This window comes from Gavialis gangeticus, unplaced genomic scaffold (genome assembly GCF_001723915.1).
Source record: "Gavialis gangeticus isolate Ggan-Ray unplaced genomic scaffold, GavGan_comp1, whole genome shotgun sequence".
Lineage (NCBI taxonomy): Eukaryota > Metazoa > Chordata > Crocodylia > Gavialidae > Gavialis > Gavialis gangeticus.
In genome coordinates, this window is record NW_017729034.1 from 94,421,888 (window position 1) to 94,436,827 (window position 14,940).

Here is a 14,940-nt window from a genome sequence, read left to right on the forward strand (position 1 = left end):
TTCTTTTTCTCAATTTGTGTTGTCCTTCATTCTTTAAATCAAATATAGCCCTGTTCTGTGAGAGTTCAGTCTCTGACTTATAGTAAACCAGGGGGGCCTGGGTAGGAACTGGTGTGATTTTTGCTTTGGTGACAGTTTCCTCTGTTTTGCAATGAAGAAAATTAATGTACCATGTAGAGGCTCATGGCTACAGAGCTCAGAATCATATTAGCTCTGTGATTCAAGTCTGAAGGCATCTCAGGGGGGGTGCTGGAGAGATGTTGAGTGGGATGAACTGCATCAGGAAACCAAAAATGAAAGTGTGTCTTGTTTGTTTAATATTGGCATTTTAAAGGAAAGAAAGTAATTGCAGGGAATATGTTTTGTTTTTCAAGGCATCTGAACTCCACACCCAGTGTTTGCCAATACAGAGATTCCAGACTCTCAGGATACAATTTATTTTGCACATCACTTCTAATGCTCAGACACCCATAAAGTACACTAAGGTACTAATGAAGAAGGCAAACAAAAAAGAATATGGTTGTGTTCAAGTGCTGGCATATATGCCCTGTGCCACACTTTGCAATGTGACTTCCCTCAGCAAAGCTGTTTGCAAGGTGGATTCTCATATATCGATTCAATTCAAACTGTACCAGTGTCATCCTTTAGCCCATCCCCTGGCTTTTTAGAAAGGGTTTACCACCATGTGCTAAAGGAGAAATATCCTTTTGTTACAGGCCTCACAGCCAATATTTGTGCTATCTGTATATAAGTGGTAAAGATAAGAACTGACTTAAAATGTTGTTTTAGACTTCTGCATCCTAAAATATATTGCATTTCACCCCTTCTACAATACATTATAAGATTTAGCTTCTGAAATGCATGACATTTCCTGTCAGTAAGGTAAACTTGAGACTATGAAAGATTAATGAAATAAGAGCAGACAAGTAAAATGACAGTTGGGTTTAGCAGATATTTATATCAGAATATTTAAATATATATAATTAGAATTGTATATTTTATTTCTCCCCTATCTGTCCTTCATATGCCACTTCTCTTCTTTGTCAGTTAAGTTCCATGAACTAATGCCCGTTCTATTAGGCTGCTCACAACACCTTATCATGTATCCATACTCCCAGTACAAATAACAGAAAACTCATTGCATATCTGGCTGCATGCTGGCATCTTTCATTCTTAAATTTGTATCTTATTTTAAATATAGGGGGAATATTTGGTCAGTAACTATCAGCACATTTCCCAAAACTTTTGTCTGTGCGGGAAAGTATAAATGTTATGTAACTATCCAAATGAGGGTTTATTAGGAAGAGAAGAAGCTTCTAAAGTGCACTTCTTAGTATATCTGATCGGGGTACACGCTCTAATTTTTATCCAGTAATTTAGAGTTCTTAATTGACCTAAAGTGCTCACATTAAGCAGACCTATTTCAGATTACATAAGTCCCCCCATCATAGAGTTTACTAGAGAAAAGATCAGCCTTAAAATTAATTAGCATTTTTTTGGAAGGAAGCATGGGGTCAACACCTCATTATATTTTTTTGTAAGAAAAACAATTTAGCTTACACACAAGGTCATTTCCAATAAAACATGGATAAGAAGTCATGTTATTACTTGCTCTTTTGCCTTGATTTAGTGCACAAATGTTAAACTGCAGAAACTATGCTGCTGTTATGAAAAGTAAAGTAAGAAAAAAAACAGGCAGAGCTAAAAAGCACCTTGATTAATGAAATGAATAAAGCAACTTGATTAAAGTGACCAACACTTAAAGAATGTGGTTTGCATGTTTTGCAGATAAACTAAACTATGTTTACTGGCCCCACTTCTTTTTTCATGGCAGGCCCAAGCTTCCAACCACAAACTTTTTCCCACCTTGACTTTCCATATAAGGCTGTGAAAAAGAACATGTATCTCAGATTTCTCTAAACCAAAATGGCTCACAAAACAGAATGGTTTTACACTCATATTCTAATTTAGACTAATGCATGTAACTCTCATTAGCATCACTTGAATCATTTTTAAGGGACTATATCCACCTGAGGCAGGAGGAAAAATTTCAACTGTAAACTGTCATTACCTACACTGGAACATAACCAGAAAATTAAGACTAGCATTTTTATCTGTGTGAAAATGTCATATGCTCTTTAATTTCCATAACTGGGAAGGGCTTCAATTGTATTTCTTGCAATTTACATTTATTAAAAAGAAAGCTCCTCTAATTGCTGAGTGTTTCCTAGTAGTAGGCTAAGGTAGAAAGTCTCAAGCTTTTACTGTACAGGAACATCTAAACCTTACATAGGTCCAGTTCATATTTTTTGCTATAATTAAGCTGAGGACTATCTAGAGTAATGCCACTAAGTTCAGTTGAGGTCCTTGAGCTTTAGACGGGTGTTACTGAGATCAAAAAAAGGCCCTTATTCTCAATTGCTAGAGAATCCTTGAAATTCAGTCTGTATTATCACATCATAACACTGCTTGGCAGGCCATGATGGGGCAACACTACTATTAGATATTGGATATGTCTTCAGTAGCAGAGCTTAGGGTTCAGTCTCCTATTTAACTTCAAAGCTCTGAGTATGGGCAGGAGCTCATAGGACTAGTGGAATACTTCATTCTTCCAAGGATTACCTAGACAGCAAGAGCTTGGATGAGCCAATGATGCTGGAGACCATATAAAGCACCCTGTAAAAAGGACCATAGAAGGTCCTTTTAATGCCCAACATAGGTGCAGAGCACAGGTGAAGAGTGAGGGGAGTATTTCGTTTCTGTGGTGAGACTCTCCCATTGGGTGTGATGGACTCTAGGATAAGAGAAATGGAAGTAAAGAAAACACAGCTGCCTGAGGAAAGAATTTAATTTAGGGCTAGAATAGGGGTTGGCAACCCCCAGCATACATGCCAGAGCATGGCACAAGAAGGCATTTTGCTTGGCATGTGTGTCTTGGGGCAGATGGTGGGGAAGAGTCCACAGCTGCGCTGCCACAACAAGGATCAGGCCTCTCGCTGATCCCACACTGTCTGTCCAGAGGTGTGTGTGCACCCACTGCTGGCAACAAACCAGGCTGGAGCTCCACAGACCCTGGTGCAGCTCCTTGCAGCCTCCCCACTGCTTGCTGCAAGGAGCCTGGGATCTGTGGTGAAAGGCACGGGCCTGCCTAGAGCCCAGGGCAACTGTGGCAGGCAGCTGGGAAGATGCAAGCAGCTGCACCCAGGCCTGTGGAGCCCTGGCCCAGCTCGTTGCCAGCGGCAGGTGCATGCGCACCTTGGGGCAGACAGCAGGGAAGGGGCCCAGGCTGCGCTGCCACAACGAGGATTGAGCCCCTCATGAATCCCTAGCCAGATGCCCCTGGCACACCAATGTCTTACAAGGTTGTGGGTGTTTTTGGCCCTCTGCCCAGACATGTTGCCAACCCCTGGGCTAGAGCCTCAACTCGACTGAAGCCATAGGTATCCTGCCACTTACTGGAATTCTCAGCCATGCTTTGCGAATCCAGGCTCTTCATAAAATGAATGTGAGAAGTTAGGTATCTCTGAAACCATGGAATAGGGAGCTAACAAAAGCAGACACAAATGAAATGTGCAGGAAATGGGTGCAACCTGGATGTCTATGCAGCTGACCTGGCTAGCAGTGGGCATTTTGCTTATCAAGCTTATGATCTTCAACCATTAACCTATTTCTGGTGTGAAGTGCCTAAATGTGGTTATCCCATCTGCAGAAAAGCTGAATGACATCCAGGAACATGAACGTGTGCCCCGAGCGGCTGTGGGTGGCATGGTGGTGCTGGAAGCATGGTGGTGGTAAGTGGGGAGCTCCTGCAGATGCTGACGGTGGCAAGGGAGTGGGTGGTGAGTGGTGACCAACTGCAGGTGCTGCCGACACTTGCAGGGGGTGCACCTGCAATCCTGTGGCAGGGCACTGTTTGTGCCTGCCACTTCAAGGGCCTGGAGCTGGCAGCCGCCAGGTGCCTGATGAGGGCAGCCATTTTGGATTCAGGGCTGCCCATATAAGCAAGGCAGTTTCTCTGCCTAGAGGCTAGGCAATAATACTGCCTGGCTGGAGGGGTGCTGTGGTCATCTGAAGGTAAGGGAGGAGCCGCAGGGGATGGATAGGAGGCTCCTGTTCCTGGGTATGACCTAAAACTGCACCCTGCTGGGAGTGGGTGGCCTGGTGGGGCTCCCAGTGGTGTGGGAGCCCCCAGGAAATGCCAGGCCAGTTACCACCCTGGTGAAAGGTGGGCTGGGGTGCCTTAACCCCTAGCCCCATGACTGGGTGGGTTACCCCTTTGTTTGGAAGGCACAGAGGGTGGACCCTTGGAGACTGAGAAAAGGACCATAGACTCAGGCCTGTTTGAGTTTCCCCTGACTGGTCCATGCTGGGGCCAGGACTGGAATGGTCAAAGGGCCAGCGGCCCACCGTGAGGGACGCCCAAGAGCTGAGGGCCTGGGGTTCCGACTGGCCTAGAGGTGGGCCAGGGCTAGTAGCTGAAGGTCCCAGTGTGGGGATCACACCTGAAGGGGAACCAGCTCAGGGGGCTATGTTGCCTGGTATGATGGCAGAAGAGGCTGCCTGAGGGGAGGAATCTAGGCGGGGTCCAATAGTAGGATTCTGGGGCCCAGTGTGGGGGCTGGTGATTATGTGAATATCGAGATGCCATCTGCGAGGCTTGTGCTGCGGTGTAGGGGAGGAAAGGAGCTGCAGATAGTGCCCCCTGGCATTGGGGCACGAAATGGGCAGCCTCCTGCTTAATTAACTTCCATTAATTAATTATAACAACAAGGTGTGGCAAGCGAGAACGCAGGCGGTTAGCCCAGGAACAGGTGGACGGACCACACTGAGATTGGCCCTGAGCAGGCCCCCTGCTACAACCCCCTACGCATTGCCAATGTCCAGGAATAACCAATAATCTAGTAGTCAGAGCACTACCTTGTGACATCAGAATCTCATTCAGTACAAGGACTTGAATTCACATCTTAGGTGAGTTACTTAGCAAGCAGGATATAATAGGCTTTTTGAAAAATGAGTCTCTGTCATGCCCTCCTGTTCTCCTTTGAATTAAATTGTCACTATTCATTGGAAAATAACCTGACCTCTAGTACAGTGATTGGGATAACAAGCTGGCATATGGAGCTCAGAGTTCCAGTCTTAGTGTCAGTAAATTATTAATTTATTTATACCAAGTGGAACAACTGAAACAGGAGTGAGAGAATGGTGGGAGAAAAAAACCCACTATAGCTTGGTGATTAGCAGGGATCTTGGTTTTCTCTGATAAAATCACAAATTCTCTGACAAAAAATTGCAAATTCTCTGATTAAAACCCCCCAAAATCCGTTATTAAAATTAAAAGTCCCCTGCAGTCTCCCCTAGCCCTGCTGGTGCCCCTCACTCACCCTGCAATGACCCCCCAGCTCTGCTGGTGCCCCTCATTGCCCCCACAACATCTCCCCGCCCTACTCGTGCCTCTTGCCCCCACCCACAGCCCCTGCCCCTGGCTCTGCTGGAGGGGGCCCCCAGCTACCAGGGCTATGGGGCCAGGGACCCAGGGCCTCCAGGCCCCTGCAAGCCCTCAGGCTCCAGTAGTGAAGAGTGCAGCCGAGTTGAGTGGAGCTGTGCTGACTGAGAGCCTCAGGCTCTGCCCTTCCCCCTCCCCCTTTTCCTCTGGGCAGGGCTGGGGGTTTCTCTCCCTGTTAGCAAACAGTTTTTGCAGGCTAGGGCTCAACCAGCCTGCTGAGCATTTTGCAAAAGCAGGGAATCCACGAGTTTCTCTGCTAAAAGGAGAAATCCATGTTTTGTCTGATAAAAAGGGGAAATCCATGGTTTTCTCTGTTTTTCTGTGGGAAATGGAAAACCAGGATCCCCAGTCATTAGGGTACATGAAGGTAATCTGTTTTCAGAGCCTTTCCAGCATGACCACACCCTCCTGTGAGGCTCACTCACCTCCACTTAGTCCGTGATGCTAACCTTTATCACGTTGGGTACAGAAAGAAGTTCAGCCCAGCTGTAACTCAGAACATTTTTTGCAAACATTACTCCAGACCAAATAGAAGTTCACTGTTGTCGCAGGAGGGAGGGAAATCTAGCTGCAAGCTGGGAGTCTGCAGTCAGGTTCCCAAAGCAATGGCCAGGCTCTCTGCCAGTGCTCGCTGTTTTCAGAATGGGAGGGGCGAAGGCTACGGAGGGAGCTCATTCTTGGGGCTCTCTGACTGGTGCTGAAGGGTGGGGTGGGCGAATTGGAGCTCCCCCCCCCCCAACCTTGGGGGGCTGCAATACACCTGCACCCACCCCCCAGGTGGAGCTGTTTCCTTTCCCCCCTCCCATTTTGCAAACAGGGACAGGCTGGGAGCTCGGAACACACAGGTTACAAAAGACCCTACATTTTTTTTTAACATCTTTATCCCATACCTCATACGATGAGGGGTCAGACTTTCACCTAATCGGCCATTTTGAAGCATTTGAAGCCATGCACTTGTGTTTGGTCACAGCTATAAACTGCTTTCTGTGGCCAGATCAAGCGAAAATTATCACTCTATCTGCAGCCTGAGCTCCATGCTTCCTCTCCTGCTGCCGCTTATACTCCTCATGAACAAGCTCCTTCAAGTCGCTCTTTAAAGCTCTCTTTTGCACAATGCCCATATATATACCCATATACAGTTTCTGTGCTTATAATTAAGTTGCAAGTTCTCTGGGCTATCTACGCAGTGACCCTGATCCATGACTAGGGCACCCAAGTGCTATGAAAATATAAGTACAATATATGGTAATAAATAAATATGTCCACAAAAGTATAAATATGGTGCCACCCTACTGCTGCATGGGGGTGGTATTGATTCCCATGTTGGGTGTCTCCCTTTTTCTGGTTCAGATGCTATCTGCATAGGCTCTGATCCTATTTTGTCGCTGAGAAGAAACCTAATCGAAGGATTGGATATGACTGGTATATTACCTTTGTAAATTGGGACCAATTAATTAACAATAGAGACCTTCATCATTTTTCTCCCATAGTTCCTTTTTCTGCTTGGTGAGTTCTGACCTTCCCCAGGCCTTTCCAGCTGAAGCACAACCTTTCCCCTTTTCCACCTCCTGCCAACTTTAACACTCTTCTCCTATCTCTCCATACCTGAATCCAAATGCTAAATGGTAAAAATACAGTAACCCGGGATTTATCATTTACTGTCTCATAATACAAGAATTAGGGATCACAAAATGAAACTAGTAGGTAGGAAGTTTAAAACTAACAAAAGAAAATTCTTTTTAACACAGCATATAATTAAAATGTGGAACTTGTAACCACAAGATGTTGTGAAAGCTGATAGCCTAATCAGATTAAAAAAGAGACTGGACAAATTCTTGGAGGAAAGGTGTATCAGTAGTTATTGAGCATGGTAGTTAAGGATGCAGCTTCTGAATCAGAACTTCCTGGACCTTAAACGCTGGAGGCTGCAAGTGGGAGAGGAACAGGGGAAAAAACCCTGGTCAAACCCTGTTCACTCTCCCTTTCAGCATCCACCCTTTTGACACAGGACTACTTGGTGCACATAAGGAACATAGGTTTGAGCCCACACAGAAACAGTTTTAAGTGGGATCCCAGGCTTTCTGTTTGCCATGGAAAAACACAGATTTTCTCATTTTAGGAGAAAAATGTGGAAATCATGGGTTTCCCCTTGCAGGCTGGCAGAGATTCAGCTTGAAAGGGGCTGGGGAGAGCAGGAGCAGGGTAATTAGGCAGGGGGCACTATGTGCATATGTGTGCAACAGCTTGCTTGGGGGAGCTGCGGGGGGGCGCAGGCAGCGGGCTCCTCGCCAGTGTGCACACCTCCAGGGGTGTACCCCCCCAGACTTGTGTGCGGGGGGCGGGGGCAGATGTAAGCTGGCAGCTGTTGGCTCGGGGCTTCTCACCTTGCTGCCCTCCCTCTGGGTACCCCTGCATCACCATGGCAAGGTGTCTCCGTCTGCCTGGCAGTAGCAGGTGTGGCAGCATGGAGTTGTGCCCCCCCACTGTTACTGGGTGGGCAGGAAGTGCCTTGCCATGGCAACATGGGGCTGCCACTGGGTCTTGCCCACTGGGCTGCAGAGGCCCCAGGGTGAGAGCAACAGAGTAGGAAGCCCTGATCCCACCACCGCCAGCTCACATCTGCGCCACCCTCCCACCCTGGGCTTTCTTTCAGCTGTGATGCCCACAGGGGTGCGGGAGCTGGGCTCCGCACTCCCAGGGGTTCCAGCCAGGGCTCTGGTGCTGCTGGGTGGGAGAGGGGGGGCAGGGAGCTGCGGGCCCAGGTCTTTAGCCCCATAGGCCTGGCAGCTGGGGCCCCCCATCTGCAGACTTGGGGAGGATGGGGGGCTGTGGACTGGTAATGGCATGAACAGGGAACTGGCATAACAGGGCTGCTCAGCATCACAAAGCAGTGGAGTGGGACAGTTTCAGCTGGACTTGTGTCCTGGTGACTGAAGGGGGCAAGGAGAGCTCTGATATTACATGATAAAAAAATCTCAAAATCAAATGCCAAAATGTATAGGTATTTAGAATTTATTTTATTATAGTGATAGAGGCACTGGCAGGCTTCCACATTTCTTTAAAACTGTAAATACATCAGTTAAATATTGTGTTCAACTGATACAGTTTTTAGTCATGTTGGTTTAAGAATACAAGCAGACAGTGTGCAAGAGGTGATATCTTTTATTAGACCAACTAAACAGTTGCAAACTTTTTTTTCTTTATTTGCAAGTTTTTGGGCACATGTATCCTTCCTCAGTGCAAAGATTGTAAAATTTTTCCTATGCCTAAGGAAGGCCACATGTGCCCGAAAGCTTGCAAATAAAGAGAATATTTTTTTGCAACTGTCTAGTTGTTCTAATAAAAGATATTGCCTCTTACACACTGACTGCTTGCATTAGACCTACATGGCTAAAACCTGTATCCCTGAAACATGGAAGATATCTTAATTAGCCATTTTGAAATGAAAACTTCATAATTTTAGAAGAAGAAAGCAAAATTCAACACTCTGAGACTTGGAAGCTGACACCCTTGCTCCAGCCTTTTGTTTCGAGCAAAATTTGCATACCTGCAAAACAATCTTAAGATGAGAGAAATTCCTTGCCCAGAAGACCCTTCCATCACCAATCCTCCTGTGAAATCATGAATGACTCGGCAGCTGGAGGGGCATGGAGGTGGTGGCAGGAGCACAGTGACAGTAAGCAGGAGTTCCCACAGACGCCATCGGCGCTGTCAGGTGGTGAGTGCTGACCAGGGGTCAGTGACCACCTGCAGATGCCACTAGCGGTGTTGGCGGGGGTGGGGAGAGTGGTGAGCGGCAACTTTTTGTAGGGGGTGCACATGCATCTGTGTGCACCCCCTATGCATTGCTCCTGTGTGAAATATTAAACATTGTAACAAGAAGCATAATTCAACATACTTCAATATATTCAACATCCTGCTTGTCATCAGACACCTTTGAGGTAAATAAACTGCTCAAACCTCTATTTGAGCTTAATTTGCATAAAATGAAAAATGAACACTTCCAGCCAGGAAATCTTACACTGCTCGCCTGTGAAATATGAATTTTCATTTCTACCTGGAAGAAATTTCACAACCTTTGCATTCCCCTATGCTTGAGGAACAGTGCATGTGCCCAAAAGCTTCCAAAAAAGAGATTTGTTTTTCAGCTTTGTAGTTGGTCTAATAAAAGGTATTGCTTCTTGCACACTGACTGCTTGTGAGGTGTTTCATTTTAATCATGGAAAAATGTGGATTTTGAGGCTTTTAATAAGAAAATGTGCAATTTTTAAACAGAGAGAACCTGGATCCCTGGTTATTACTAAATGTGCACTGAGTTCTTTGGACAACTAATGCAAAAGCAGGAACATGGGAGGAGGGAGGGAAGGGTCAAAGGTGCTCCAATGGGGGGACACCAAGTGAAGCACACTGGCCAGTGCGCTGAACTAATCCACGAAGCCAGTGGCTGCTGCCCAGTAAAACTCTGTCTGGAGACATGAACAGATGTGGGAGTGGAAAACAGCCAGACTGTCACCTGGGGTTCCTCCATCCACAGCCTCCTTCTGGGTTAGATCAATGGCCAGCTTAGCTAGGACCTCTTTGTGACACAGGCCTATTTGTTGCACACAGGAGACTGGGGGTTTGGGCCCACACAGATGCCTAGCCCCCTTTGTTGCTGGAAAGGGCCATTAAATGTGCCACAACTGAATATCTGGGGCTACTAAAGTAAAAACAGGGACAGGAGTGGTAGTCAAAGGTTAATAACAAATGCTCCAAGGGGGATACACCGAGCAGAGCATGCCAGCCAGCACCCATAGCCCCTGAAACGAGTCCAAGGAGCCAGCAGATGCTGCTCAGTGAAACTTCCTGGAGACATGCATGGATGTGGGACTGGAAGACCCCCTGCCCTGGCAGAACCACATTCTTGGTGAGTTCAAAGACCAGCTTTGCTAGAGCCTCTCAGTGACACATGCCTATTTGCAGGGGCAGTTTGGGTCCAGGGGCCCCTGCAGATCAGGGGCCCCCTCAGAAAAAAGCATGCGGCATGGTCCAGCATGGTGCTGTGCGGGTAGCTGTGCAGAATGGCAGTGGCAGTGCTGCCCAGCAAGGTGCATGGCAGCAGCAGCTGACAGGGGTGCATCCTTCTGTCCGGCTACCACTGCCAGCAGCAGTGGCAGGGCTGGCACTGGGGCCAGGCTGCTGCGGGGGCATGTCCTGCTCACTCCAGTGGAGTGGGTCCCTAGGCTGGGGGTAATGGGTGGATGGGGGGCAGGTGGATGGGAAGCTTCTTCAGGCAGCCACAGCTCCTGGTTATGCGTCCCTGCACTAGGTGCACAGCTGGTCCCTCACCCCTCAGGTGAGGGGGGAAAGAAAGAGCTCACCTCCTAGGAAGTGCTTGGGCTCCACAGGGGGACTGCAGCAGGAGTTGTCCTCCCACCCAGTCCAAGATGACTCCAGAGGAATTTGTGAGGAACCTAAGTGGCAAAGATGGATCAGGGCCATGGGCTGGGCCTGGCCTGGCTCAGGGCTCAAAGGGGGCTGAATGAGCCCTTGGAAAGAATGAGGATGTTTTCATCTGGCCCTTTGCCTCAGAGCTGAAACTGGAGTTCTCAAACCTTTGCACTCAATGCATCTTGCCCCATAGACTCAAGGCATCCCCTGCCTCTTTTAGAGGCTAGACCCAGGACACCCCACCTTAGACTCAAGACACTCCTCCATAGACTCAAGGCACCCTGCCACAGACTGAAGACAGCCCTTAGACTCAGGAACTAAGGAACTCAGGAACTTCCTGTGATAGTTCCTACTGTGCACAGATCCTGTCCTTCCTGCAGTTAGTGGCACCCAGGAAGCCAACTACCTCCTTTTTTAAAGATTGAAGATAAAGCTACTGTCACCACCCAGGAGCCTATGGGAGCTCTTCCAGAAAGGTGATACAGCTGTAGCGTCCAGTGAAACTTCGATTTTGAGGAGAAAGCCTTGAAGGAAGCATGGAGGGAGATGCTGTCTGCACTGATGGTCCAAGCCTAAAGCAGAGTTTGGCAGGGTCCCTCAGAGCCTGAGCTGAAGAATTTGGAGGATGGAGGAAGGCGCTTGTAATTTTCTGAAGGGTGATGGTTTTGATCTCCTTGAGTACAGGCAGAACAACGTATTTAACGGGTCTATTTATTAATGCTTTTTGAAATATTCATGCTTCAAATGAACAGGTGTGGGGGGCCTCTAATTTTCTGTTTCCCCAATAAATCTTAATTTGCCAGTGCCTACTTGCTGTGCCTTGGGAACCTTGGGCTTATGCCCCGAAGAAAACAGGGAATCAGGGGGGCCACCAAAGACATAGCAATTAAGTACAGGTGACAAATGAAAATAAAATGGGGAAAGGAATGAGGGCCACAGGTTAGTAACAAGGGAGCCAGAAGGGGACATGAGCAGAGCACACCAGCCAGCGCTCGCTGCCCCCTGAACAAGCAGAGAGAGTGCATGACACTGCCCAGTGAAACTTTGGGAAGGATGGGAGTGGAAGAATGAGAGCAAAACAGCCCTGTGCTCTCCTGAGGTTCCCCTGGCCAGAGTCTCTTTTCTGATCAGATCAATGGCCAGCTTAGCCAGATCTGTATGACACAGGACACTACTGGGCAAGAGGGACCCATGGTCGAGGGAGGGGGGTTCAAGGGAGGGGTGACATGTCATATCACCCCTCCCTCGAACCCGTACAGAAAATCCTCAAACAATTGCAACCCATACTAGAATGAGACCCTATTCTTAAAGAGATCTTCCCAGAATCACCCACACATTTCCACCACCCTCACAATCACTACACCCCACAACAGAGCCATCAGCATTCCCGGATCTTACAGCTGCACTTCCAGAAATGTAATACATCTCGTCCAATGCACCAAATGCCCTGATGGACAATACCTAGGAGAGACCAAACAAGAACTGCACACCAGAATGAATGCACACCGGAAATCTATCAAAGACAGGAATACCCAATTACCTGTGGGGGCACATTTCTCAAAAGAAAACCATTCACTCTCCAATCTCTGTCCTGATCCTCAAAGAAAAATTACAAAACACTTAGTTGCATAGTTAGTAGGGTCAGAAGGGACCTGAGCAGATCATCGAGTCCAACCCGCTGCCATGGCAGGAAAGAGTACTGGAGTCAAACAACCCCAGCAAAGTGTTCATCTAGCCTCCTCTTAAAGACCCCCAGGGTAGGAGCCAGCACTACTTCTCTTGGAAGTTGGTTCCAGATCCTGGCCACCCTGACAGTGAAGTAGCGCCCCCTGATAACTAGCCTAAATCTACCCTCTGCCAGCTTGTGACCCTTACTCCTAGTCACCCCTGGTAGTGCTTGGGGGAACAGGGACTTCCCCAATGCCTGCTGGTCCCCTCTGACTAGTTTGTAACAAGCCACTAGACCCCCCGCCAGCCTTCTCTTTTGGAGACTGAATAGGTTCAGGTCCCGTAGCCTCTCCTCGTAGGGCCTGCCCTGCTGCCCCCGATCATGTGAGTGGCCCTCCTCTGGACCCTCTCCATGTTGTTCACATCCCTCTTGAAGTGCGGTGCCCAGAACTGGACACATTACTCCAGCTGCAGCCTGACCAGTGCCGCATAGAGGGGGAGGATCACCTCCTTGGATCTGCTTAAGATGCATCTGTGGATGCATGACAAGGTGCAGTTGGCCTTCCTGACTGCATCCCCACATTGCCGGCCCATGTTCACCTTGGCATCAATGATGACTCTAAGGTCCTTTTCTGCCTCTGCACTGACGAGAAGGGAGTTCCCCAGCCTGTAGGTATGGTGCTGGTTCTTCTTCCCCAGGTGCAGCACCTTGCACTTGTCACTGTTGAACATCCCAGAGATGAGTCTATGAACTCTATTTCACCAACCTCCTGGATACTAAAAATCATGGACTGAATATAGACATTGGATTTATGATACATTATAACCTGCCTGACATCTGACTCCCCTGGTGTCTCTCCACTATTCATCCCTCCCTTCTCTCTTCCCCCACCCCAGCCTGTCTCTCACCCCTTGACTCAATCTACATTTTCACTGACTACCTGTGTTGTATGCATACCAGCACAGCCTGGCTTCCTTACTTTTCATTCCATCCAGATAGAGCACACACCAACTGCAGAAACTTCCTCAGCCTGATGAAGGGTTTTTGAACCCGAAAGCTTGCTTAATAATTTTTTCCCAACTATTTAAGTTGGTCTAATAAAAGATATCAGATTCACTCAAGGAACCTTGTCTGCCTGTGTGTATGCTGGGCATGCAGTCTGTGATGCATGTGCAAGTATGTAGTGTATGTTGCACGTGTGTTGTGCATATGTGGCTGATGCATATATGTAGTGTCTTTAATTGTGTGGTGTGCATGTTGTGCGTGTATGCAGTTTGTATGTAGTGTGCAGTATGTAGGAGTGCTGTGTGTGTGGTGTGGCATGTATGTGGTGTAATGCATGCTCATCCTGTGTGTGTGCTGTATATGTGGTGTGATGCATGTACGTGTGCTATACATATGATGTATGTGGTGATCGTATGTAGTGTGTATATAATGTGCACATTGTGTGTGTATGCAGTTTGTATACAGTGTGTGTGTGAGGTTAGCATGTAGTGTGCTGTGCATGTGGTGTGTGTATGTGGTATAATGTGCCCTTATCCTGTGTGTGCGCTGTAGGTGGTGTTGCGCATGCAGGCGTTGTGCATGTATGTTGCACGTGTAGTGTGCATGCATGTAATGTGTGCACGTCATGTGTATACGGTGAGTATGTAACGTGCGGGCGTGTGTATGATGCATGTGCGTGCATGCAGTGTGCACATGGCATACATGCATGTCCTATGCGCACGGAAGTAGTGCACGTACGCAGTGAGCGCGTTGTGCATGTGGTGCGCACGCGTGTCCGGTGCGAGCGCAACCTGCCTGCCTCAGGCGGCAGACGGGGAAGGGCAACGGGCGCTGCCCCTCCCCCTACAACCAGAGAGCGCTGTGCAGGCGGGAGAGGAGGGGCGCCCGCCTCTCCCTCCAGGCCACTCAGGAAAGAACGCGAGCCCCTGCAGGAGGTCACGTGGCCCCCACAACCCGGAAGCATCTACCTCGATGGTGCAGGCGGGTAAGTGCGCAACGCCTCACGGAAGTGACGCAATCGCGCCTCGCCTTGCGCGGCAGTAGGCTGTACCTCTATGGTCTTTCTCCTTTTTCTTTTCCCCTCCCCCCCACACACACACCCCTCCCCCTCCACTCTCTTCCTTCGGCGAGACGGGAAATGGCGGCCGTGCTGCGCTAGGGGAGCGGGCCGGCCTTGCAGTTCCGCCCGCCAGGTGAAGCCCGGGAAAAAGGGCGCGGGGTGGGGGAACAGGGACGGGCAGGGACCGGGACGGGGAGGGAGGCCTCGCGCTTCGCTTCGTTCTGTTCCACGAGGCCTATGGCGCGGCGCGGCGCGAGGCGAGGCGAGGCGGGG

The 14,940-nt window shown here is 48.6% G+C and overlaps 1 protein-coding gene across 2 annotated transcripts in view; it reads left to right on the forward strand.

Moving 5' to 3' along the window:
- Nucleotides 1-14,669: 14,669 nt before the first annotated feature.
- BCLAF1 (BCL2 associated transcription factor 1) overlaps nt 14,670-14,940 on the forward strand; it is a 48,110-nt gene continuing 47,839 nt past the window's right edge. Inside the window, exon 1 of one of the 2 annotated variants that reach the window (XM_019526936.1) lies at nt 14,670-14,800. The gene's annotated coding sequence lies outside the window, so the exon portion shown is untranslated. The remainder of the gene's footprint in view (nt 14,801-14,940) is intronic. The other variant, XM_019526937.1, reaches the window with a different exon arrangement.